The 23,925-nt window shown below is 44.4% G+C and overlaps 1 long non-coding RNA gene across 1 annotated transcript in view; it reads left to right on the top strand.

Annotated features, from left to right (window-relative positions):
* Window positions 1-21,960, top strand: part of LOC141084896 (uncharacterized) — a 233,498-nt gene extending 211,538 nt beyond the window's left edge. The window contains exon 3 of the long non-coding RNA XR_012231163.1: window positions 20,327-21,960. This is a non-coding gene — a long non-coding RNA (uncharacterized lncRNA). The remainder of the gene's footprint in view (window positions 1-20,326) is intronic.
* Window positions 21,961-23,925: the final 1,965 nt, after the last annotated feature.

Here is a 23,925-nt window from a genome sequence, read left to right as displayed (position 1 = left end):
CTCCCTGTATATGATATAGGTACAAATAGTTCTGCCTCCTAATCAAAATCCTCCTAATTCTATCTGTAGGAAAGGATATTCATGATACAGACACAAAAGGTACTGAACTCCTGTATCTATGAATAACCTAGGGATTATTTAGCCAAAGATAGTGCTGCCTCCTTGTCTCTATATAGAAAAGGGTATACGTGACGCATTCACAAAAAGTAATGCTTTTCTTTATCTCTTTAAGTAAATTAGCCAAAAGACAGTACTGCATCCTTGTTTTTCTGTAAATGATATCAGAAATGTCTCGCTATATCACGACCCAACAGGGGGTTGGTCAGCGGACGGCACAACACACAACAGGATGGAAATAGGGGGAGGAAGGCCCTACCGATAGGAAATGATGGAAGGAACTCCACCTGACTCCAACCTGAGCTTGTCCCTGCACTCCCCTAACGCCCTAAGCGGGTCCTTCCCCCTGCCGCCATCAGGAACCTCATCCCTCCCTGTCACCTCACACTGCCCTGGCTTGTGCACAGACCAGCAAGGGCACTAGCATCACCACTGCAGATAGTGCCACACAGGGGGTAGTGACAATTACAAGACAGACAAAGTAAAAACACAACTTAGCTCCAGGCTCCGCTGCCAAGCTCCACACTGCAGAGGACACCGAAACAGGACCCCAAACTCCAGAAATAGTCGCTACAGCGATGACAACAGAGAGCTGCAACTGCATGGCTGGTCTCCAGAGAAACTCTATCACCAACAGTCAGCTGATGCATCAGGTGACCATTTAAAGGATGGTGGGAGTGGTCACCACCCACATCAGCTGACCTAGCAATTCAGCAGCTACAGCACGCTGCCAGCCAGGGAAACTGACACTAACCCCCTGCTGGTCAGAAAAGAAAAAAGCTACATTTAAATTATAGAGGAATCAGAGCTGCCACACATCCAAAAATGGATCGTGACAAGGTACAAGTAGTACTGCTTTCTTATCTCTCTGTAGGAAAGGGTATCCATTATACAGACACAAACGGTACTGAATTCCTGTACCTCTACGGATAAATTATGAATAGTTTAGCCAAAGATACTGCAGTACTGCTTCCTTGTCTCCCTGTAAATCATGTGGCTACAGAGTAAATACTGCCTCGATGTCTCTTCCTGTGCATAATGATGGTACAAATAGTACAGCCTCCTTGTCTCTATATAGGAACGGGTATACGTGATACAGACACAAGTATTGAATTCATGTATCTTTATGGATAATTTAGCCAAAGATCGTACTGTGTCCTTGTAAATTATATAGGTACAAGTAGTACTGCCTCCTAGTATCTTTATAGGAAAGAGTACCCATGATATAGACACAAGTGCAGAATTCTTGTATGGATAATTATTATAATATAATACTGCCTTTCTGCCTCTTCCCGTAAATGATAGAGAGAGATGAGCGAATTTGTTCTGATTTTGTCCTCGAATCAGATTTTGACATATTCGAGCCATATTCAATCAATATTCATGCTGAATGTACGTCTTATGATGGGTTTCAACCATATTCAGTGATTTCTACTTCCATTGACTCTAATGACTTTCAGCTGTGTTCGACAAATATTGCAAAAAGAATATTCAATTTCGATTGTATTTGGAACCGAATCTGAACAAATTCACACATCTCTAGTAAATGATGTAGGTACAGATAGTGCTACCTTCTTTTATCCATGTAAATGATGTACAGTGGGGAAAAAAAGTATTTAGTCAGTCAGCAATAGTGCAAGTTCCACCACTTAAAAAGATGAGAGGCGTCTGTAATTTTCATCATAGGTAGACCTCAACTATGGGAGACAAACTGAGAAAAAAAAATCCAGAAAATCACATTGTCTGTTTTTTTTTTCATTTTATTTGCATATTATGGTGGAAAATAAGTATTTGGTCAGAAACAAAATTTCATCTCAATACTTTGTGATATATCCTTTGTTGGCAATGACAGAGGTCAAACGTTTTCTGTAAGTCTTCACAAGGTTGCCACACACTGTTGTTGGTATGTTGGCCCATTCCTCCATGCAGATCTCCTCTAGAGCAGTGATGTTTTTGGCTTTTCGCTTGGCAACACGGACTTTCAACTCCCTCCAAAGGTTTTCTATAGGGTTGAGATCTGGAGACTGGCTAGGCCACTCCAGGACCTTGAAATGCTTCTTACGAAGCCACTCCTTCGTTGCCCTGGCGGTGTGCTTTGGATCATTGTCATGTTAAAAGACCCAGCCACGTTTCATCTTCAATGCCCTTGCTGATGGAAGGAGGTTTGCACTCAAAATCTCACGATACATGGCCCCATTCATTCTTTCATGTACCCGGATCAGTCGTCCTGGCCCCTTTGCAGAGAAACAGCCCTAAAGCATGATGTTTCCACCACCATGCTTTACAGTAGGTATGGTGTTTGATGGATGCAACTCAGTATTCTTTTTCCTCCAAACACGACAAGTTGTGTTTCTACCAAACAGTTCCAGTTTGGTTTCATCAGACCATAGGACATTCTCCCAAAACTCCTCTGGATCATCCAAATGCTCTCTAGCAAACTTCAGACGGGCCCGGACATGTACAGGCTTAAGCAGTGGGACACGTCTGGCACTGCAGGATCTGAGTCCATGGTGGCGTAGTGTGTTACTTATGGTAGGCCTTGTTACATTGGTCCCAGCTCTCTGCAGTTCATTCACTAGGTGGTTCTGGGATTTTTGCTCACCGTTCTTGTGATCATTCTGACCCCACGGGGTGGGATTTTGCGTGGAGCACCAGATCGAGGGAGATTATCAGTGGTCTTGTATGTCTTCCATTTTCTAATTATTGCTCCCACAGTTGATTTCTTCACTCCAAGCTGGTTGGCTATTGCAGATTCAGTCTTCCCAGCCTGGTGCAGGGTTACAATTTTGTTTCTGGTGTCCTTTGACAGCTCTTTGGTCTTCACCATAGTGGAGTTTGGAGTCAGCCTGTTTGAGGGTGTGCACAGGTGTCTTTTTATACTGATAACAAGTTTAAACAGGTGCCATTACTACAGGTAATGAGTGGAGGAAAGAGGAGACTCTTAAAGAAGAAGTTACAGGTCTGTGAGAGCCAGAAATCTTGATTGCTTGTTTCTGACCAAATACTTATTTTCCACCATAATATGCAAATAAAATGAAAAAAAAACAGACAATGTGATTTTCTGGATTTTTTTTTCTCAGTTTGTCTCCCATAGTTGAGGTCTACCTATGATGTAAATTACAGACGCCTCTCATCTTTTTAAGTGGTGGAACTTGCACTATTGCTGACTGACTAAATACTTTTTTTCCCCACTGTATGTACATATAGTACTGCCTCCTTGTCTTTAAGTAGGAAAGGGTATCTATAATGTACACATGAATTGCTAAATTTCCTTAACCTATAGGATAATTTATAACAAAGCATTGCCTCTCTGCCACTTGCTGTAAATGAGGTAGCTACAGATAATGCCTCAGTATAAATAATGCTGCCATCCCATAGTTCACTGTAAATTATGTAAGCTCTATGGTGTAATGACCACTGTGTCCACTAGGGGGCGCTGTGTGGATGTCCCAAGAGAACGGATGAGTGGCAGAATCCTGAAGGATAGTTATGTATCTCAAAGTGGGTGGCTTTGAGATGGAGACTTGTGTATGTGTGATCAGCAATATCATTGCTGAGGTGTTGTTTCTAAGTATAAGGGAGAAGTCTTCAGATAACTAGAGAGATGGGTGAGTTCTGGTTACCTACAAACCCACCCAGGGGTGTGTCTGAAAACAGCTATAGTAAAAGGCTTTGTAAGTGTGTGAAGGACCTGTGATGAGGTCATAGCCATGTGACCCAGTGGGCGTGGATACGGACCATATAAGGTGGCCAGGGTAGGTCACAAGGGTTGAATGCTGGGACCTGATTGGTCCAGTTTGGAAGGTCCCGTGAGAAGGATCTCCTCACTAACAGCCTGTGGAGCGGCTGTGTGTGTAATGGCGGCCAGCGTCTGAAAGTCCCTGAGGAGTGAGTGGATGTCTGCAGCCTGGAGAAACAGCCATATGGGAACCCTGATGTGGGTGAGATAACACTGGGGCTGAATAGCCTGTATAATGGACGCTATGCTGTAATGTGAAGCTTTATAATGAACGCTAAGCTGTTGTATATTACTGCTGTGGTTTATGATGGTGAATAAACCTCACGGACTGATATGGTTTTATGGAAAACCCGTACCGGATGTGATTTATTCACTGCCAAGCGAGTGTCCCGCAACCATGAATGACAGCGCTACCTCACATTTGGTGGAGAAGCTATGGGCAATGTAGCCTTGTTGCTGGGAGCAACGGAAGAGGACTGCAAAGTCGGTTGCTAAGGGCAACGGTTTCCAAAAAGTGCATGTTGCAGTGCTGGCAATGCTGAGGGAAGACTGACGGTTGGGGAAGCCACTGTCCGGCTGTGGTTCTGGAAACCGTGGGGCGGCCTAGTGAGTAAGGCACTGTCTGGATCAGTGAGCCCAGTGTGGCCGCTTCCCCAGGAGAAAGAGACTGGTGATTGCTAGGGTGCCTCTGCGGAGAAGAGGCACCCGAGGACCTGTGTGGGCAACACAGGAGAAACGGATAGGTGTTCGTGTGGTACTGACCTGGGTCAGTGAGGAAGACAGTGTACCTGGAGGGTTAAGTGAGGAAAGGTCCTGGAGGGTCAGCCCTGGGAGTAGAGTTGGATCCCAGGAGCACGTGGTGTGACCTTGGACCTGGTGAGGCGCGAGTGTTGGGGAGTCTCAGGCGGAGACAGATGTCCTGAAGAGCACCCGCTGAGCCCTTGGACCTGGTGAGGCCAGTGTGTGGGGATACCCTGGGAGGAGGGTCGCTCACTGAATCGCAACCGGTGCACCCTGTGTGTTGGACGGTCTCAGGTGGAGACAGCAGCATCCTTAATAGCACACAGTCAGGACACGTGAGTTTGTGTGGTGTGTTTTTTTTTTCTTCTTTTCTAAACTCAGCTTGATGTGGCTCAGTGGGGTCACGAAGGTGATAAGCGGCTTCCGGTAACTCGGCGGGGTAACGAAGGTGACAAGCGGCTTCCAGTGGATCGGCGGGTCCATGAAGATGGCGCAGCAGGAGCTGCAGTGACACCAGCCACTGTGTGTGAACAGCAGCCGGTGGTGTCGGTGATCGGTGACAGCAGGAGCTGTGGTGGTGCCAACAAGGACTTGTGTGGTATCGTTAAGACATAAACTGTGTTGTGTGAACTGTGGTCTGAGAAGACTGGTATAACGGACATGGGGAGATCCCGAAAGGGGGTGGAGCCCCAGAAGGGGGCAGTGACCCAAATCGGGGTGGTAGCCCAAAAGGGGGTGGAGTCCCAGAAGGGGGCGGTGATCCAAATAGGAGTGGTAATCCAAAAAAGGGGTGGAGTCCCGGGAGGGGGCGGTAACCCAAATTGGGGTGGTTCAGGACATGGCAGCACTAGTTGACTCAGTGGGTATGTCTGGAGTGCTGCAGTGTACGTGTATGTCGTTTCCAGAATGTGGGTTATTCTTTCCGGGTGATGACTGGCCGCAAGTGTGTACCGTGATGCTGCATCGGGAAAGAATCTCAGGACGGTTGGACTCAAAGAGTCAGGTGACTCTGGTAGGAATGTTGATTTCTGCCGCACTAGGGTGTGGCCCGTCTTAATTGTCTGCGGCCAAATTGGATCTTTGGTAGAGATTGTATGTGCACGGAGAAAAGAATACACAAGACAAGGTGTATCGTGTCAGTATGATTCTTCTCTGTCTTTAATCCAAAAATGAACAGCTTTTATACAGAGTTTGTGTTATTACATCATGGGTACATTTCTAAGTTATTATTTACCGTTCCCATGCCGCTACATATCACTATGTACGTTTCTGAGTTACTGTTTACTATTCTCATATGCTACATAATCACCGTGTACATAAGTATTGTTCTTTAGCCCGATCCACCCGATCCACCCAGTATTGCGGTATTACATGAAGCCTAGGTGGGTCCTACACAGAAATGATTCAGCAGAAAATCAGAAATATCTTAAAGCAACATGATCCTAAAAGCGTCTATATAGTGGTACAGTTTTTGATTCTTGTATATATTCATATGCCATATATTCTCCCCTTAACAGTTACTCCTCTCACTTTCTGTCTGACCGAGAAAAGGGTCCAGGTTTGCTGTAAACATGGGGTCACTGTGAACTGTGCGGTAGACAGAGTAATGTTTGGGGGGAATGGAGGCAGTGAGTGCCAAGGTGGCAGTATACCACCAGACTTAGTGTATGCCTTGGAGTGGGGCCGGGACTTTGTCAGGTTTGATGACATATCCCTGGAGGGTGGAGACGCTCCTACGGTTGGGCTAACCGATACTAAGACGGTGACGGCTCCTGACGTGGAGAGGTCAGAGGTAGAAGTGACCAGGAAAAGGGGTACGTCGACCCAACGGACGGACCTGACATCTCGTGACAGGACTGACATTGACCTGGTTGATAAAACGGCTGGAGTGTTCGCACGGTTAATGGATAACTGGAGGGATTGCTCGACAGGTCGGGGTGACTCAGACTCTGGGGGTGACTGTGGCTCTGAGAGAGACAGGGAGCACAGACTAGAGGAGCTAGAGAAAGAAGTCTCTGAGCTCAAAGGTCACATGGTAACGTGGCAAGGACTGAATAAGGCCCTCAGACAAGAGGTGGATGAACATGTCAAACGAGAAAGAGTCCTGAGACAAACGGCCGAGCACAGGGTCGAAGAGCTTGAGAAAGAAGTCTTGGAGCTCAGAGGTCACCTGTCCACCTGGCAAAGTGTGAACAAGACCCTTAGGGAAGAGGTGGAAGAACTCAAAGAAACTGTAAGAGATCTTCGGCAGGAGAGGAAGTTGGCCGAAGATTTACCGCTGGTGAGCGCGAGTGATAACATGACAGAACGGCCATTATCCATCTTCGCAAAGGGTCGTGATGAGATAAAATCTTGTGAAGTTGGTGAGTAATGAACGGAAGAAGATAGTCACCTGGTCGGGTCAACTGTAGTGAGGGAAGTGTCCATGGTAAAGCCAGAGTCTTCTGTCCAGGAAGAGAGCAAGACCACGACCTTCAAATCTGTAATTGAGGTACCCGAAGACACGCAAGAAGCCTGTGCTGAGGAAGGTGTGCATGAGGCTTTCAAAGAGGCGGTCAGGGCGTGTAAGGTGCACTGGGCACCTGAGACTCGGCAGTTGGTGATAATATCAGCCAGGGAAGATACAGCAAACTGGTTAGCTGTCCTGAAAGAGATGCATCTACAATGTCTCCACGCCAAACAGCTGGTCAGACGGAGTAATGTGAAGGCTGCTCGACGCCTGGAGTTAGCCAGGGAGGCTATGCATCAGAGGGGTCTGCGGAGTACCCAAAGCTCTGATTGGGAGAATCATTGGAAGATCCGGGAAGGTGATGCAAGACCTCGTGGATATCTCCGGTGTGGTGAGGGTGAGGATCCCTCCTGATAATGAAAACCCGGTATCCAGTGAAGTGGGTAGAATTCCCATCATCGTGGTTGGCTCCATGGAGAGCCTGAGAGACTTTCGGATGCTCGTGGAGTATCGAGTGGGGTACCTGCAAGAAATTGAGCAGTTGAGGCTGGACTGTCAGCGAATTAATAAAGAAGTACGAAATACCAGGTGGCGGCCGCCTTCAACCCAAGATGTAAGGAGGACCCGAAGGGTTCCTCCAAGTAGTGACATGGCAGGTGGCAGAAGAATGTCAGCAAGTGGCAGTTCGACGGGCTGTGCGAGGCTGAGAGACCACAGTTCCTGTGAGACGCTGAATGAGTCAGACTCAGGCCAGACAGTAGGACCGATTAAGACTGATGACTGTACCAACTGAGAGTCGGTCAGTGGGAGAACGGTCAGGTGACGAAGCGCACTCTAGGAGGGTGGTGACTAAACAGTGTCTGATGACGCAGACAGACTGCAACTGGAGGGTCAAAGACAATGACCGATATTTTGACTGCTGGGGGCGGGGGAGGCCTAACGCAGAGATGAGGCCGTATGACAGATGGAGACGGTTCTCTCGACCTGGGGGGTAAGGTGTAATGAGTGCCCGGTCTCGAGATCCTGGACGCTATGCTGTAATGTGAAGCTATATAATGGACGCTAAGCTGTTGTATATTGCTGCTGTGGTTTATGATGGTGAATAAACCTCACGGACTGATATGGTTTTATGGAAAACCCGTACCGGATGTGATTTATTTGCTGCCAAGCGAGTGTCCCCTAACCATGAATGACAGCGCTACCTCACAGCTCAGATAGTACTGCCTTTCTGTCTCTCCCTATAAATTATATAGAAACAGATATTGTAGTGCTACCTCTCTGTCATTCCCTGTAAATCCGTAAAAGTCAAGATTGTCCTGCTGCCTATATTAGCCTTTAAGTGACAGTCATAAATAGTACTGCACTCCTGTATCTCGGTGAATAATTCAGACACAGCCAGTACTGTATCCATGTATTTTACTGTAATTCATGTAGATATAGATAGTACTGAACTACCTGTCACTCAATGTAAATTATTTGGGCTCAGATAGTGCTGTCTTCCTGTTTCTCCATGTAAGTAATTTAGACCGTTGTAATGCTACCAATATACAGTATATGTTATTATAAATTATGTAGGTACAGAGAATACTACCCCATCATCTCCCTGTGTAAATTATGTAGGCATAGTATTTACTCCTTGTGCGCCATATAAACCATGTGGACACATATTTATTACAGTCTCCTTGTCTACCTGTACATGACATGGACAAAAATATAGTGCTGCCTTCTTGTATCATTATGTGTTATTTAGACACAGGTAGTACAGCCTACTTGTTTCTGCCAGGAAATAATACAAGTACAGATAGTACTTCCTCCCTGTATATTTTTGGAATAATTTAAACATAACTAAGCATGCTACCTGAATGTCACTGTAGGTTATGTAGGTATTGATAGTACTACATCCCTGTCTCTTCCTGAAAATTATGTACTACAACCCAATTTCTTGGCGTAAAGTGTTTAAGCACAGATGGTATTACCTCCCTGTCTGTTCCTGTAAGTTATATAGGTAATGATAGTATTAACTCCTTGTGTATTCCTGATGATATAGGTACTGATATTACTATCTCCCTATATCTTACTGTAAATTATGTAGGTATTGATAGTACTACCTCCCTGTATCTCAATATTATGAGGATTCTCATAGTACTATTTCTTCCTGTATATTACATAGATACTGATAGTATTGTCTCAATGCATATTCCTGTATATTATGCAGATACTGATAGCATTATTTCCCTGTCTCTTCCTGTGTTTAATATGGGTACTGACAGTACTATCTCGCTGTCTTTCTGCATATTGAATACATACTAATAGTACTATCTCCCTGTCTCTTACTATATATTATATAGGTACCGATAGTACTACCTCCTAGTCTCTTCCTGTATATTACATGAGTACTGACAGTACTATCTCCTTGTCTGTTCCGTTATATTACATGAGTACTGATAGTACTATCTCCCTGTCCCTTCCTGCATATTGCATGGGTACTGATAGTACTATCTCCTTTTGTCTTCCTGTAAATTATGTATGCAAATTGCCTCTTCAGAGAAAAAGAGGACTTGAACTCTATAGCGCCACCTGTTGGTAGTAGCGATCCTACAATGCACAACCCTTTAACGAGTCTTGTAATATGACTTAGGATAAAAGCCTAAGTCATATTACAAGACTCGTTAAAGGGTTAATTGTGAAGTGTAGGATCGCTACTACCAACAGGTGGCGCTATAGAGTTCAAGTCCTCTTTTTCTCTGAAGAGGCGATTTGCATATTATTTTCCCAGAGGAGCATTGCATGGCGAATAAGCCTCCTTACCTTGACAAGCCAGAGCTGGCATGTCACTCTCCACAAGGAGAAACCTTACCCCTTAGACCTCTGTAAATTATGTAAGCACTGATAATACTACCTCCTTGTCTCTTCCTGTAAATTATGTAGGTACTGATAGTACTACTGCCTTGTCTCTTCCTATATATTATGTAGGTACTGATAGTACTACTTCCTTGTCTCTTCCTCAATATATTATGTAGGTACTGATAGTACTACTTCCTTGTCTCTTCCTCTATATTATGTAGGTACTGATAGTACTACTTCCTTGTCTCTTCCTCTATATTATGTAGGTACTGATAGTACTACTTCCTTGTCTCTTCCTCTATATTATGTAGGTACTGATAGTACTATCTCCTTGTCTCTTCCTGTAAATTATGTAGGCACTGATAGTACTACTTTCTTGTCTCTTCCTGTAAATTATGTAGGTACTCATAGTGCTGCTTCCTTTTCTCTTCCTGAATATTATGTAGGTACTGATAGTACTGCCTCCTTTTCTCTTCTTGTATATTATGTAGGCACTGATAGTATTACCTCCTTGTCTTTTCCTCTAAACTATGTAGGCACTGATAGTACTTCTTTCTTGTCTCTTCCTGTAAATTCTGTAGGTACTGATAGTACTACCTCCTTTTCTCTTCCTGTATATTATGTAGGTACTGTTAATAGTACCAATCTATCTCTTAGTGTAAATTATTTAAGTATGGATAGTATTACTTTCTGTGAATTGTCTCTTCTCTGTCTCCCTAAAGAAAATAAATTCCACATCTAATATGCAAAAAGTCAACCTCAGGCATGTTAGCTGTTGGGATTTTTTTTACACTGCAGAATAACATTATTCTCATTATACTTCTACGTATCAGAATTCACATAGATGAGTTTCAGGAAAACAAAGTTTTGTCAATGTGTTTTCTAAATATTTCCCGAATTCTGAAATGGTCACCATGTATGGTTTCATCTATGATGACCCTCTCTAGATGCCAGACAGAGCAGGTCCTGGTTTTCATCCACAAAAGTGAGAGGAGCATAATCATCTCAGGTGAATCTCAAGGACCTTCTCAATCATGACATTGGAAGAAGTAGTCCCAAATCCTCTCCAAGGTCACAGAAGATCCTAGACGTTCCTTAAGGTGTGACTTCAGTAAATCTCAATGTCCTTTGCTCTCCTACAGTCATGGCCAAAAGTATTGACACCCCTGCAATTCTGTCAGATAATACTCAGTTTCTTCCTGAAAATGATTGCAAACACAAATTCTTTGGTATTATTATCTTCATTTAATTTGTCTTAAATGAAAAAACACAAAAAGAATTGTCCTAAAGCCAAATTGGATATAATTCCACACCAAACATAACAAAGAGGGTGGACAAAAGTATTGGCACTGTTCAAAAAATCATGTGATGCTTCTCTAATTTGTGTAATTAACAGCACCTGTAACTTACCTGTGGCACCTAACAGGTGTTGGCAATAACTAAATCACACTTGCAGCCAGTTGATATGGATTAAAGTTGACTCAACCTCTGTCCTGTGTCCTTGTGTGTACCACATTGAGCATGGAGAAAAGAAAGAAGACCAAAGAACTGTCTGAGGACTTGAGAAACCAAATTGTGAGGAAGCATGAGCAATCTCAAGGCTACAAGTCCATCTCCAAAGACCTGAATGTTCCTGTGTCTACCGTGCGCAGTGTCATCAAGACGTTTAAAGCCCATGGCACTGTGGCTAACCTCCCTAGATGTGGCCAGAAAAGAAAAATTGACAAGAGATTTCAACGCAAGATTGTGCGGATGTTGTATAAAGAACCTCCACTAACATCCAAACAAGTTCAAGCTGCCCTGCAGTCCGAGGGTACAACGGTGTCAACCCGTACTATCCGTCGGCATCTGAATGAAAAGAGACTGTATGGTAGGAGACCCAGGAAGACTCCACTTCTTACCCCGAGACATAAAAAAGCCAGGCTGGAGTTTGCCAAAACTTACCTGAAAAAGCCTAAAACATTTTGGAAGAATGTTCTCTGGTCAGATGAGACAAAAGTAGAGCTTTTAGGGCAAAAGCATCAACATAGAGTTTGCAGGAGAAAGCAGAGGCATTCAAAGAAAAGTACACGGTCCCTACAGTCAAACATGGCGGAGGTTCCCTGATGTTTTGGGGTTGCTTTGCTTCCTCTGGCACTGGACTGCTTGACCATGTGCATGGCATTATGAAGTCAGAAGACTACCAACAAATTTTGCAGCATAATTTAGGGCCCAGTGTGAGAAAGCTGGGTCTACCTCAGAGGTCATGGGTCTTCCAGCAGGACAATAACCCAAAACACACTTCAAAAAGCACTAGAAAATGGTTTGAGAGAAAGCACTGGAGACTTCTAAAAATGGCATTTTGCAGAAGGCACCCTTCAAATATCAGGGACCTGGAGTAGTTTGCCAAAGAAGAATGGTCTAAAATTCCAGCAGAGCATTGTAAGAAACTCATTGATGGTTACCGGAAGCGGTTGGTCGCAGTTATTTTGGCTAAAGGTTGTGCAACCAAGTATTAGGCTGAGGGTGCCAAAACTTTTGTCCGGCCCATTTTTGGAGTTTTGTGTGAAATTAACAATGTTTTGCTTTTTGCTTCATTCTCTTTTGTGTTTTTTCATTTAAGACAAATTAAATGAAGATAATAATACCAAAGAATTTGTGTTTGCAATCATTTTCAGGAAGAAACTGAATATTATCTGACAGAATTGCAGGGGTGTCAATACTTTTGGCCATGACTGTATGTCACGCTACTGTGTTTCCAGGGAACTGAGGTGCGAGGAGCTGTTGGTTGTAGGATTCACACTGTGAAACTTCCTTTCTGGCCTGTGAGGTAGCGCTGTCATTTAAGTAGGGGATCACTCGCTTGGCAGCCACAAAATCAGATCCAGCACAGGTTTTCCATAAACCTGTATAGTCCATGCGGTTTATTAAACATCATAAACCATGACCAGCAATATATAAATGGCATAGCATCCATGACAGAGCTTCAGTCTGTTAGCAATGTCCAATACACAGGCTTTTCAGCCTCACAGTTATATCTCACCCCGTCAGGGTTCTCTCTCATGGCTGCTTCTCCATACTGCAGACATTCATTCCCTCCAGGGAACTCTTAGGCACTTGCAGCCATTACTCACAGCGTCCACACGTGCTGTCAGGCAGGAAGCCCCATCTCAGCGGGACCTTCCACACTGGACCAACCGGGTCCCAGCATTCACCACCTGTGACCTACCCTGGCCACATTATATGGTTCATAGCCACGCCCACCGGGTCACATGACTCTGACCTCATCGCAGGTCCTTCAAGCATTTACACACTCTTTCCAAGAGTGCTTTAAACACACCCCCTGGGTGGGTTTGTAGGTAACCAGGTCTGCCCATCTCTCTAGTTACCTGGAGACTTCTCCCTTACACATTGAAACAACTCCTCAGCAATATCATTGCTGAACAACACATAAGTCTCCATTCCAAAGCCACCCACTTTGGGATACATGACGGCCATTCCGTATTCTGCCATTCATCTTTTCTCCTGGGACATCCACACAGCGCCCCCTAGCAGACTCAGTGGTTACTACACCACAGGCCCTACAACAAGTATATCCCAATAGTAGCACCAACGAGTACAGGAGTGAGTAATTGCTGGACTTTTGACCAAGAGAGAAATTTTCCAGTAGCATAGACATGGCGATTATTGATGGTCAGATTGTTAATGGTGATCATTTAATCTATGGTCCCATTGGCATCAGCTGACGTTTCGCCATAGGCTAATGCTCCCCTTTTGAGTTCCAGCTGCCGGGGAAACGTTAATGATCTCAATTTAACATCTGTTATCAAATATATCTGTGGTTATTGCAAATGGAAAATGACTGTAAAAATGGAAAACACAGCAGCGGGAAGCAGCCATGTCGGCAGGTACACAACAAAAAGCTGCATTCATTTTGCTGGTGCAATGTGCTGATTTCATCGCAGGCATTAGTGCTACATTTATCTATAATTGACACGTATACCATGTGAGCACTTTTCCAGCAGAAGTTAATTAACACTGTTTGAACTCTCTGGTATAGGAAGGGATAATTAACAGGAAAGCTAATCTTTGACGTTCAAGCAAATTCTAATGTCACGGACCAGGGGCAGTGTTGGAATATCACGAAGTCACAGGAGTAGATCTCACATTTCCTACACTCGTCATAGGTTTATATAGTGGAATAATCTGGACTGTGGATAGCAGAGGACCATTGTGCATTTAAGTCCTTGAATCCCCCTTGTTTTTGGGAAAGCTGGATAACTATAGAACAATCTGTAACCCGTCTTTCAAAAGTTGAAAATGCTTGTTCTCAAAGGCTTTCAGAAAATTTGGGTTGTCATCCCAAGTAGTGGAGATCACATACTTGTTACCCTTGACCCTTGGTGGATTGGCTTAAAGGGAATCTGTCACCCTATTTTTCACCTATCAGCTGCTGGCACCGACATCAGGGGCTTATCTGCAGCATTCTGTAATGCTGTAGAAAAGCCCCCGATGTAACCTGAAGATAAGAAAAAAGAGTTAAGGTCATGTCACACTAAGAGATATCGCTAGCAATATCGCTATAACTAGTGACGTTATAGCGATATTGCTAGCGATATCGCTGTGTCTGATACTTACCTACGACCGGCTCCCCCGCTGGTTATCGCTGATCGCGCGAGAACGTCCTGGACCGTTTCTTGTCGTCAGCTTCCTGCGGCGCTTCCTGCTGTGACGACGAGCGACGCGTGGAGCCAGGCGGGAGGACGCAGGATCGCCTGGTGTGACAGGTAAGTAGCGACCCCCGTCCCCAGCGATGTCGCTAGTGAGATCTGCCTGTGTGGCAGCTCACTAGCGACCACTTAGCGATGTACCAGCGATCCTAACCGCGTCATATCGCTGGTCGGGATCGCTGGTACATCGCTAAGTGTGACAGTACCTTTAGATTATACTCACCCTGGCGTTTGGTCCGGTCCGATGGGTGTCGCCCTCCCGTCCGACGCCTCCCATCTTCTAACGGTGACTAGAGTTGAGCGATACCGTCCGATACTTCAAAGTATCGGATCGGAATGGATCGGCCGATCTTAAAAAAAAAAGTATCGGTATCGCCGATTCCGATACCGGAAGTCCCATTCAAGTCTATGGGACTTCCGGTATCGGAATAAGAAAAACCCTGTTTTTGCCTTGTACAGCCTCTCTGGGGTCTGTACGGGCCTTTCGGGGGGCTGTGCCAGCCTGCCAAGGGGTCTGTGCAGGCTCCGGTGGTCTGTGCCGGCCTGCCGGGGGGCTGTGCCGGCCTGCCGGTGGTCTGTGCAGGCTCCGGTGGGCTGTGCCGGCCTGCCGGGGGGCTGTGCCGGCCTGCCGGTGGTCTGTGCAGGCTTCGGGGGTCTGTGCAGGCATCGTCCGATGGGACTACAAGTCCCATCGGGCGATGCCTGCTACCATGACAGTGATTGACACATTAGCCAATGATGGGACAGTAGTAGTCCCATCATCCGGCTAATGTGTTGAATGTAAAAAAAAAAAAAAAAAAAATTACATGCTACATACATGCTACATACATACAACATGCATACTACATACATGCTACATTCATACTACATACTACATACGTGCTACATTCATACTACATATATACTACATGCAACATACATACTACATATATACTACATGCATGCAACATGCATACTACATATATACTACATGCATGCAACATGCATACTACATATATACTACATGCTACATACATACTACATATATGCTACATACATACTACATATATACTACATGCATGCTACATACATACTGCATGCTACATACATACTACATGCTACATACATACTACATATATGCTACATACATACTACATATATACTACATGCATGCTACATATATACTACATGCTACATACATACCACATATATACTACATACATATTACATGCATGCTACATGCTACATACATACTACATACATACTACATACATACTACATGCATGCTACATGCATGCTACATACATAACACATATATACTACATGCATGCTACATACATACTACATGCTACATACATACCACATACATACTACATACATACTACATACATACTACATGCATGCTACATACATACTACATGCTACATACATACTACATATATACTACATGCATGCTACATACATACTACATGCTACATACATACTACATATATACTACATGCATGCTACATACATACTACATACATACTACATGCATGCTACATACATACTACATGCTACATACATACCACATACATACTACATATATACTACATGCATGCTACATACATACTGCATGCTACATGCATGCTACATACATACTACATACATACTACATGCTACATACATACCACATATATACTACATACATACTACATACAATACATTCATACAATACATACATAGACATACAGTACATATAACATAGAGTAACATACTTACCAATACTTGTCACATTGTTCCCCGAAGCCATTGTCTTTTACGGAATAAATATTAACATAACAAACCACAAAAATACTCACCCACGATCCGAAGCAGTCCACGAGTTTGTCCCACGACGATCTTGGGTAGAGAACTGCAGCATCAGCTGATGGCTGCCGTTCTCTACGGGCTGCAGGAATCCAATGACGGAAGGTAGGTATCCTTCCGCACTGTATTCCTCCGCCACTTAAAAAAAAAAAAGTCCCTAGTCTCACTTTATGCCATTGCTGTGTGGGAATTTCCCACACAGCAATGGCATAAAGTGAGACTAGGGACTTTTTTTTTTTTAAGTGGCGGAGGAATACAGTGCGGAAGGATACCTAGCTTCCGTCATTGGATTCCTGCAGCCCGTAGAGAACGGCAGCATCAGCTGATGCTGCAGTTCTCTACCCAAGATCGTCGTGGGACACACTCGTGGACTGCTTCGGATCGTGGGTGAGTATTTTTGTGGTTTGTTATGTTAATATTTATTCCGTAAAAGACAATGGCTTCGGGGAACAATGTGACAAGTATTGGTAAGTATGTTACTCTATGTTATATGTACTGTATGTCTATGTATGTATTGTATGTAGTATGTATGTAGTATATATGTGGTATGTATGTAGCATGTAGTATGTATGTAGTATGTATGTAGCATGCATGTAGTATATATGTAGTATGTATGTAGCATGTAGCATGTATGTAGTATGTATGTGGTATGTAGTATGTATGTGGTATGTATGTAGCATGTAGTATGTATGTAGTATGTATGTAGTATATATGTAGTATGTATGTAGCATGTAGTATGTATGTAGCATGCATGTAGTATATATGTAGTATGTATGTAGCATGTAGTATGTATGTAGCATGCATGTAGTATGTATGTAGTAGTTTTTTTTTTTTTTTTTAACATTTAACACATTAGCCGGATGATGGGACTACTACTGTCCTATCATTGGCTAATGTGTCAATCACTGTCATGGTAGCAGGCATCGCCAGATGGGACTTATAGTCCCATCGGACGATGCTTGCACAGACCCCCGGACATCAGCACAGCCCCCCGGCAGGCCGGCACAGCCCCCCGGCAGGCCGGTACAGACCCCCACAGGGTGCACAGACCACCGGCAGGCCGGCACAGCCCCCCGGCAGGCCGGTACAGACCCCCACAGGGTGCCCAGCCCCCCGGCAGGCCGGTACAGACCCCGGGCAGTCCACACAGCCCCCCGGCAGGCCGGCAGAGACCCCCGGAAGGCCCGAAATGACGGCGCATCATGATGCGCACACACCGCGCATCATGATGACGTCAGGCTGTCAATCAACTTTGAACTTCCGATTCCGATGCCGACTTCCGATATTGAAAAAATATCGGAAGTCGGTATCGGAATTCCGATACAGCAAGTATCGGCCGATACCCGATACTTGCGGTATCGGAATGCTCAACACTAACGGTGACGTACTCTTTGCTGCCTGTCGTGGCTCCTGTGCAGGTGTACTGCTCTGCCCTGTTGAGGGCAGAGCAGAGTCCTGCAGTGTGCAGGCGCCGTGAGAGGTCCGGCGCCTGCGCACTTCAGTATTCTGCTCTGCCCTCAACAGGGCAGAGCAGTGCACCTGCACCGGAGCCACGACAAGCAGCAAAGAAAAAGACATCACCGTTAGAAGAAGAGAGGCACCGGACCACAACACCCATCGGGCCAAGACTGGACCGACCCCCGGTGAGTATAATCTAAGGGCCCCGTCACACATAGCGACTCACCAGCGATCCTGACAATGATATCACCTTGTCAGGATAGCTGGTGAGTTGCTATGTGATCGCTGGTGAGCTGTCAAACAGGTAGCTTCACCAGCGATCAGGACCAGCGACACGCGGGTAACAAGCGACGCACGTCGCTTAGTTACCCGCAGTGCATCTTAGTTACCAGCGCGCTGATGCAGGGAGCTGATAACCAAGTTACACATCGGGTTTCTAAGGGGTGCGCAGCACTTAGAAAGCCGATGTGTACCTTGGTTACCAGCTCCCTGCATCAGCGCGCTGGTAACTAAGGTACACATCGGGTTTCTAGGCACAGCGCGCCCCCTAAGAAACCCGATGTGTACCTTAGTTACCAGCTCCTGCTCGCTGGTCGTTGGTCTCCCGCCTGTCACACGCAGCGATGTGTGCTGACCAGCGGGAGACCAGCGACCACAAAAATGTCCAGACATTTCAACAGCGATTAGCGATACCCGGCAGGGGGGCCGGTCGCTGATAGCTGTCACACACAGCGATCTCGCTGGTGAGATCGCTGTTGCGTCACAAAACTTGACTGTGACTGTGTGTGACGGGGGCTTAACTCATTTTTCTTATCTTTCAGGGTACATCGGGGGCTTATCTACAGCATTACAGAATGCTGTTGATAAGCCCCTGATGTCGGTGCCGGCAGCTGATAAGCAAAAAATAGGGTGACAGATTCCCTTTAAGTCATCTGCTTTTCCCATGGTCTTGGTTTTCAGAGTCTAGTTGGGTATCAGTATACTGTGAGGGACATAAGTATTTGATACACTGCTGATTTTGCAAGTTTTCCCAAAAAATGGAGAGGGCTGTAATTTTTATTGTAGGTACATTTCAACTGTGAGAGGCAGAATCTAAAAATAAAACCCAAAAAATCACATTGTATGATTTTTACATAATTAAGTTGCATTTTATTTAAAAAAATAAGTATTTGATGCAATACAATAACAGAACTTAATATTTGGTGCAGAAATCTTTGTTTGCAATTACAGAGATCAGACATTTCCTATAGTTCTTGACCAGGTTTGCACACACTGCAGCAGGGATTTTGGCCCCCCTCCTTCATACCGATCTTCTCCAGATCTTTCAGGTTTTGGGCCTGTCGCTGGGCAACATTGAGCTTCAGCTCCCTCCAAAGATTTTCTATTGAGTTCAGCTCTGGAGACTGGCTAGGCCACTCCAGGACCTTTAAATGCTTCTTACGGAGCCACTCCTTATTTGCCTTTGCTGTGTGTTTCAGGTCATTGTCATGCTGGAAGCCATGACCCATCTTCAATGCTCCTACTGAGGGAAGGAGGTTGTTGGCCAAAATACATGACCCCATCCATCTTCCCTTCAATACGGTGCAGTCATCCTGTTCCCTTTGCAGAAGAGCACCCCCAAAGTATGATGTTTCACCCACCATGATTCACTGTTGGGATGATGCTCTTGGGGTGGTACTCATCCTTCTTCTTTCTCCAAATACAGCAAGTGGAGTTGATACCAAAAGTTCTATTTTGGTCTCATCTGACCACATGACCTTCTCCGATGCCTCCTCTGGATCATCCAGATGGTCACTGATGAACTTCAAACAGGCCTGGACATGTACTGGCATGACCTTGGGGACTTTGCGTGCCCTGCAGGATTTTAATCCATAATGACATAGTGTGGTAATAACAGTAATATTTGAGACTGTGGTCCCAGCTCTCTTTAGGTCATTGACCAAGTCCTACCGTGTAGTTCTGGGCTGACTCCTGACCTTTCTCAGACTCATCCTTACCCCATGAGGCAAGGTCTTTCATGGAGCCCCAGACTGAGGAAGATTGACAGATTGTGTTTCTTCCATTTTATAATAATTGTGCCAACAGTTATTGCCTTCTCACCAAGCTGCTTGCCTATTGTCCTGTAGCACATCCCGACCTAATTTTGTCCCTGGTTGCCTTTTGACAGCTCTTTGGTCTTTGCCACTGTGGAGAGGTTGGAGTTGGAGTATGATTGAGTGTGTGGACAGGTGTTTTTTATACAACTATCGAGTTCAAACAGGTGCAATTAATCCAGGTAATGAATGCAGAGTAGGAGACTTCTTAAAGAAAAAAATAACAGGTCTGTGGGAGCCAGAATTCTTGCTGGTTGGTCGTGATCAAATACTTATTTCATGCAATAAATTCAAATATAATTATGTAAAAATCATACAATGTGATATTCTGTTTTTTTTTTATTTTTAGATTCTGTCTCTTGCAGTTGAAGTGTACCTACGAAAAAAATTACGGGCCTCTCCATTCTTTGTAGATGGGAAAACTTACACAATCGGCAGTGGATCAAATACTTATTTTCCCCACTGTAAATGGGGCATCACTACTTTGATTTGGATTCCAAGAGTTTGGAAAATTTGGGGGTCAACTCAACTTAAGTACTGGTGATACGTGACACTCTTTACCAATTGTGGCTCGATGTGGTTCAGACGTGGAACATCTAATCATTTGCTTATCCTAATCTTTCTTGGGATGGCTGATGATAAGTAATCTAGTCCCCGGGTGGATGTGACCTTGTTCTTCTGACTCTTAAAATGGCCAAATCAACCGTAACAGTGGTCATAATCTTGTTACATCTTAGCCCCTTTGGGTCCAGTTCATGGATGTGACCTGGTTCTACCATCTTTTTCAAAGTGACGGAAGACCAATCTGGATTCTGTTATGAAACTCATAGTGATGTCACTAAACTTAATGGAGAAAGTCCATATTTCTGTAGAGATGTAAGACTTATCAGGAATCCAGAAAAGTTGGGTGTAAAGCTGGGACAGGGTGTTCACCTACTTATCATACTCGTCGTATTTTGAGGAAAGTCAAACCTTAATATGATGTTCCTCCTACTCATCTAGGAATAACCTAGAAGCCATGACTGTCCATCTCATCGACATTGGTGGAAAAAGCACATCCCATGACATTGCTATAATGCCTGACTCATGGTATCCCGAGCATTAAACCTCAGTGATGTGATTCATCTCACACAGTCAGCATTTATATCCTTACTATAAGGAGGATTCAATAAGAGTCAATGACTTGATGAAGAATTCAGCTGCAATAAAGCATCAGAGTTGTTAATATAAAGGGGCAGAAGTCACAATGCCCCCTGGTCACGGGAAGACGCTACCACTGGCTGGAACACTAACGAAGACCTAATGGAAGAACTTCTGTGACAGCAGCTGGGGATATTTGGGGAAAAGAAAAGGGAATTGTTTTCTCTGGACACATTTAAAGAAAAATTATACAAATATGGCAAAGGAGGATGAAAAGTCCAATTGGTTCAGACTATCAGGGAATGCAGAGTTTGTAGGTTATTTGGGGACACATGATAGGACAGCAGTACTGTGATGTGGAAGTGTCGGCTGGTGAGACCTTGTGGAGAATCTTCATTGGGAAATCAAAACTTTAAAGGGAATGTATTATCAGGAAATGGCATATTGCTGAAATCAGGTTTATATGCTATTTTCTAAATATAACCCCCCTATATACAGTTGATAACACAGGATCCACCATTCACAATAGGCGATGTCACAGCTCACCTACTCCCCACTTGTACAATGACTGATATCTCCTCTTTATGCAGAATATAACAGAGGATTCAACATTCACAATAAGTGATGTCACAGCTCACCTCCTCCTCCTATACAATGACTGATAACTCCTCTATATACAGTAGATGACACAGGATCCACCATTCACAATAGATGATAACACAGCTCACCTCCTAATGCAAATGACTGATAACACCTCTATATACAGTAGATAACACAGGCTCCACCATTCACAATAGGTGATGTCACAGCTCACCTCCTCCTCCTGTACAATGACTGATAACACCTCTATACACAGCAGATAACACAGGATCCACCATTCACAATAGGTGATGTCACAGCTCACAGCTGACCCTTTCCCAGAGCATTCTCAGGTAGATAATACAAATTGAGTCTAATGTCCATGTGAAGAGCAAGGTGTATGAGTCTAATACTAGGCCTAATGGCCAGCGTGAATTCTGCATTTTTTATATATGTTGTGAACTTGTGATGTTAAACATGACAAAATAAAATATTTAAATAAATACATTTAACGTCTTTTTATGATTTAATGAATTCAATGATTTATTCAGTAGCTCATTTTCTTATGACAAATTCCCTCCAATTTACCTTCCCATCTGGTCCTCGCACGGGTTCCCAGAGCTCCGATGGAGAATCTCCTGCACCCTTCACAGGGTGTGACTTTTGTAAATGGCTGCCGTCGATGGAATCTGTGAAGTTCCAGAGTTTTCGTCACAGAGAAGAAAGAGACCGGCGAGAAGTCTTCATTATCTGCGTGTAGTGGTGATGTATAATCAGAGAGGTGATAGTGGCGACAATTAATTAAGAAACGATAAGGTGCCGTATTTCGGCCCCACTTCTTTCTATCCGCAGTGACCTGGGTTTAATTAAATAATTGATGCTTGTAAACACCCTGAGTCACGGTGGACGGTACGTGGCTCCATGGTGCGTCTCTCTGGTACGGCGGCAGTGGCTGTTAAATTAACATTAGTCTATAATACGGTAATTGGTAAATAGTTCAAATATGTCCTGATATTTTAATAAATGTACAAACTTCAGTACTAAACCTTTCAGCATCCCCATGTCACCAATTTGTCCAGTACAATGAGGGACAATTATCACTGACTTCCATGTAACCATTCTGGCTAGACTTAATGGCGGTAGTGAGGCTCGGACTGGCCAACAGGAGAACTGGACAATACCCTGGTGGGCCCCACTCCACCTATTTGTCCAGGACAATGAGGGACAAATACCATTTGCTGCTATGTAACCATTCTTGCTAGACTTAATGGCGGTAGTGAGGCTCGGACTGGCCAACAGGAGAACTGGACAATACCCTGGTGGGCCCCACTCCACCTATTTGTCCAGGACAATGAGGGACAATTACCATTTGCTGCTATGTAACCATTCTGGCTAGACTTAATGGTGGTAGTGAGGCTCGGACTGGCCAACAGTAGTACTGGACAATACCTTGGTGGACCCCACTCCACCTATTTGTCCAGGACAATGAGGGACAATTACCATTTGCTGCTATGTAACCATTCTGGCTAGACTTAATGGTAGAAGTCAGGCACACTGGCCAACGAGAAAACTGGAGAATCCCCCGGTGGGCCCCATTCCATCAATAGTTGGCACAGTCCATTTGTTTTGCAGTGTACAGACTAGGGCAGCATATCATCATTCATTTAACAAACTACCTAGTTTATTATTTAATAGCCTAGACACATAGATAAACTCGTGAGTTAGGGTAATGTGATATTTGCGTGTAGCTGAGCAATGGGCCCACCAGATTCAGTGTTACTGGTGGGCCCTTGGCACTCCAGTCCGACACTGGTGGAAGTTGATATGTGAATATTCATGTATATAAGGAACTATGGAGTATTTCAGCTTTGTATTTTGCAGAATTATGATTTCAGCTCTGGAGTATAAAGAATGTTATTGTTCAGTTGCAGTGGATGCAATGGTTAGTGTTTTGACATAGGTCTATAATGGAAAAAAGTCCATTGACTTACTTGTAATTTTCAACACAATCAGACTGGTGGTTTCTGAGGCCACAAAATGTCCAGTAGATGAACTTTCCACATTGAACATGCTGCCAGGTCTGAGGATCCCCTTTTACAGAGCGGGAGGAGCTGAGCAGATTAATATATAACTTTGTGGGAAAAGAATCAGTATTACTTGTATTTTTCATATACACACGTAATCCTTCTAAAGAGTCCAGTCGGCGGATCTTTAAATAGGCAAAAAAGC

The sequence above is a fragment of the Dendrobates tinctorius genome, unplaced genomic scaffold (genome assembly GCF_039654945.1).
Source record: "Dendrobates tinctorius isolate UK_male_01 unplaced genomic scaffold, ASM3965494v1 ptg000028l, whole genome shotgun sequence".
In the NCBI taxonomy this organism is placed as follows: Eukaryota; Metazoa; Chordata; class Amphibia; order Anura; family Dendrobatidae; genus Dendrobates; species Dendrobates tinctorius.
Note: the sequence above shows the minus strand (reverse complement) of the source record. Positions and strands in the feature narration are given on the sequence as shown.